This window comes from Stegodyphus dumicola, chromosome 1 (genome assembly GCF_044657685.1).
Source record: "Stegodyphus dumicola isolate Sdum_Otavi_A_Nest chromosome 1, ASM4465768v1".
In the NCBI taxonomy this organism is placed as follows: domain Eukaryota; kingdom Metazoa; phylum Arthropoda; class Arachnida; order Araneae; family Eresidae; genus Stegodyphus; species Stegodyphus dumicola.
Window position 1 is genome coordinate 97223378 of NC_140768.1, and position 4749 is coordinate 97228126.

A 4749-nucleotide genomic window follows, 5' to 3' on the forward strand; every position below is an offset into this window, starting at 1 on the left:
TCAATTTATAATATTTAATTGATTTAATTTGGTTGTTGATATTTATTCATATTTACCTATTGTTAATCCACCTTGACATTGCTTACTTTTAGATTCCTTCTTTTATAGAAAGCAACTTCCCCTCCCGGAAAGATCGTATGTTGCAAAAATAAAAAATTTGGGAAACACTGGGGAAAAAAGTATTAAATGTGGCAGGGAATCCGAAATATTTCGTTATTAACAGTAAAAAATTCTTTTTTATACTTGAAATCGACATGCGCATTAATAGCCGAAATAAACTCAGATCGAATATTTAAACTACTAAAATACAACGCATTAAAAATGATTATTTTATTGATTATTGAAGATTTAGTATAAGATATGTTTAATTTATTAATTAAACAGCCTGAAACATCGTTCTGATTGACGAGAACTTCCGTACCTTTATGACAGTCCGGTGTTTTTCATAAAGGCAGCATGTAGGCAGATTTGTGCCAATTCAACATACGCTCGGATTGGCGTAAGGATACAGAGGATAAGTTTCAAGCGATAAATTGATCGTCAATTTGTGCACACTGCCTTATGGTCCGGCACCGTTATAAAGAATTCTGCTTTTTCGAAGAGCGGTCGACTTGCATAAAAATACGGAACCGTTTCTAAAAAGGCACCGTTTCTAAAAAGAAAGTTACAAGTTTGTGTTTTTCTTAAACATGATGCTTTGCAAAAATGGGTTTCCAATTAGAAAAACTATTTAAAATTATACAGGTTTTTATGCGAACTTTATCAAAACTGTGGGCGAAAAGAATTCTATAAGAATGGAATCTAACTTCTTATTATGATATATATGTTCGCAGACAAAATATTCCAGTTATTGAAATATTCGGTACACTTTAACGAGTTGAAAAATGGTTCCATATCTTTGTTTGCACAGATCAAGGAGGTAAACGTTTTAAAGAAACTCGCTGCAAACTTAAAAATTTAATATCGTTACGTTTCGACGGGTCTTGAATATCTAAGGATAATATCTGACGGGGGCACCACATGACTTCTTTGTATAGCCTGTTAAATTACACAGATATTTTGTTGCTATTCATTTCAATTTATTTCCTCAAATTTTATTAGAGATATATTTGTTACTCAATCAATTCAGTTCCCATTTCGCGACAAGACAAAAATACATAAAAACTCAAAACACCTTCACTAAAAATTGTAAAATACAGAAAAACTTAAAACATCAAATACATTTAAAAGCAGTTAAAAAACAATTTTTGTAATTAAAATTAAAATGGCTACGCAGAAACAAGCAATTCGGCCAGCGCATGAAATCCTTAACTAGAAAATAAGAACTACATCATTCAATCACATAAAAAATGGACGATTTACCAACATATATGAATAAAAATACTGGGCTCACCGAGCCGAGGAACAGTTTAGTATATATATATAGTATATATTATCACAAATTTTTATTTAAAAACAAAATTATTCCAAGTTATTTCCGTGCAATATACCGGTGAAAATGTATCAGTATAGACAATACGTAAGAAATTTAGAACTAATTCCCCAAAGACTCAAATGAAATTCATCACCATTGAATTTCAAAATGTAATAAAAATAGTTAAAATTAAGCCAAAATCAGAATTAAAGAAACGTAAAATACAAGAACTACAAAAAATAAAATAAATTCATAGAAAGAGGAATGCAATCAAATCTGATATAACGTTATCAAGAGGAGGTACATTTGACTCAAATGAACCCCCGTTCCCTTTGAAGACAATTGCGTTTCTGTTATCCAAAATTAGATGATGAACCATTCTATATTATTTAATTAAAACAGTTCACCCGAAAACTTCGAATTCCTCCCCGACGTAAAGTTAGGCATTTAAAGAAAAATACAAAGACTCATACACAACTAAAAATTCAAATGACAGGAAAAAATAAAAGAAATTAATAAGACATTTTTATTTAATTTAAAATTGAAATTGATGTAGTAATTCAAAATACGCTAATAAAATAACTGAGAACATGAACTTAAAACTTACTCAGTGGGCGGAATATATGTATACGTCTAGTGCGACCGATTGCAACGAAAAAGGGAAATGCACAACTACATGTTATAGCAATTTCATATACAAAATTTCAACATCCTACGAGTACTCGCTGAGTTATGCGAGATACTTATTGCATAACGTTTATACACGAGGGAGGGAAATCTACTAAATCCATTTTAATTCTCTATTAAAATCCGTTTAGAAAAAAAGGGTCCTTTATTTTGCCCATACATATATCCGCAAAAAAATCGTTCGAATGGATTCAAAAGCTATCAAAATGGATATTTTCGTTGAAATATGATACCCGAAAATTTTCACCATTAAAATATTCCTTTACTTCCTACAAGGAAGTAAAAAGACAGATGAAAAGAAATATTTGAATTTTCCTTGAATCTCCAAGCGATAACAGTTGTTACAAAAGGAGAAACATGAGCTGAAGATGATTCACAGAGATGATACCCAAATGCGTAAAAACATATTTAAGTAATTTAAACTTTAGATTAAATTATGATTTTTTACGTCCTTGCAGGAAGTACTGTAATCTCGAAAAAATTTGGGTGTCATATTTCAAGGAAAATATCCAATCTGACCGTTCCCGAATCCTTTTGGTCGATTTCTTTGCTTGAGATCTTATATACGGACTGACTGAAGGACTCTTCATTCCAAAACGGATTGGAAAAGGGATTCATAATGTATTTTTTCGTGACGTCTGTACGTATATTCGTACGTACATATGTATGTATCTCGCATAACTGAAAACCGATTAACCGTAGCTTGTTGAAACTTTGTGTATGAGACTGCTATAATATATAGTTGCGAATCTCACTTTTTTATTGCAATCGGCAATACCAAAAGTACATATATATATATATGCCGTAGTCATATACTTCCAAAAGTGTTTTATATGACGGAAATCTTTATGTTTTGGCAACTTCAAATTAAAGTAAAATAACTTTATACAAATAATGAAATCTTACCTTAAATGAGGTTTCCTGGTTTATAAAGTTTTATACTGGTTTTGAAAAAATAAAAATACAAGAAATTTGACTTCCGAACGACAAAAACTGGCCGGGATATTTAATTTAAATTATTTATTTCATTCAATTTTAATTTTATGTGATTTTCGATGTCATTTTTAACTTACGTTGAGGGATTGGTTAATACAGTTACTCGAGGAATTTAATAGGCCGTTCGAGGAAGTCATGTGGTGTCCACATAATATTTTTTAATATAATGAGAACAACAGGGAATTATTTCTTTATTATAACAGCAACATAGATATGTATAGACAACAAACAATATATCAAAATGAAGATCACTTTGCGCACCTGTCAAAACATGATCTAGAACCATCACTCCACTCAAAGCGCAGTTTATATTTTGCTCCAACCTGAAGCGCTCTTAATTCGTCCGTGAATGTTGAAAACCAGCCTCGAAACGCGATCATAAGAGTAAATTATATCATCGAGATGGAGTCCTGAGATTCCTTTTTCTTTGCGCTCTCTTCTGGGGCCGCACTGATACCTGCTTTGGGGCCGTATGTGGCCCGCGAGGCACGGGTCCGACACTCCTGTCCTAGACAAAGATTTCTTACCTTACTCTTTTTGAATTAATATATAGCGTTCATTTATTTATAAAATATAAATTTTCTTGCAAAGAATGAAGAAATGGAGAAAAATAGGGATTTAATAGTAAGGATTAATAGTAAGGATTTAATAAGGAATAGTTAATATGGATTTAATAGTAATGTTATTTCTCCATAAGCAGAATTTCAATTAAATTTCATCTGGCTAAGCGAGATATTTACTATAAATACCAGCCCTAAGAATGTAGAGTCATCAAAATTTTTTTTTTTTTTTTTTTTTTTTTTTTTTTTTTTTTTAAGCAAGAGAGATGAAAAATAGCAACCGCCTTCGCCGGGAATCGAACCACGGACCTCTGGAATATAGGCCCAGCGTGCTACCGTTACACCACGATGGCACGCTAGGGAAGTGGGAGAAATACCTTATAAGAAAAGCACAACGAAATCCCTTAAGACAAGGAATATTAACATATCATTCCTGCCAAGAAGGGAACGAGAGCAAATCTAGACGCATTATCAACAAACTTGGAACTTGGATTGTCAAAAACACATCCTTCCAAAATCAGCTACTATTTTAACATGGCCTTCTAAACCCCTAACAAACTTTCCATTACAATCAGGGAAATGCTATTTGCAAAACAAACGGAGCAAAACATGAATTTGATCAATTGTTAACCGCAAATGACACAAAACCGTGGAACAAATAAAATACAAAACAACGAATACCTTGTAATGAAGGAGAAACCAAAAATGTGAAAATACATGCATAATGAAAATAGTGACAGTACACTTCATTCTTCAGATGTAAACAAGCTATTAATAAGCAAGGCATAACTGGAAGAAAGAGGTTTTGGCATCTAACTGTACAATTTTTGGCAACACCCTCAAGCCGAGTTCGTTTTCTTGTTTTGTTCCAAAATGCGAATGAACTGACTGTGCCCCAATGCCCAACTTCTAGGAATTATTGCCTTTGGCTACACAAAGAAGCTTGTGATGCAAGTATTTACATATTGCAAATTAACATCAGTCGGAGATTTCAGTTCCTACCTGACTGTAATGGCTTAAATTTTTAGTTTCGCCAAATGAGTCGCCAAGCTCAAATGTAAACAAAAGAAGGTTGCCATTTAACCATGAAAC

General features: G+C 32.4%; 1 non-coding gene across 1 annotated transcript; it reads right to left on the reverse strand.

The window, feature by feature from the left end:
- Positions 1 to 3938: 3938 nt before the first annotated feature.
- Positions 3939 to 4010, reverse strand: TRNAI-UAU (transfer RNA isoleucine (anticodon UAU)). The gene has a single exon. It is a non-coding gene; the product is annotated as a tRNA-Ile (tRNA).
- Positions 4011 to 4749: the final 739 nt, after the last annotated feature.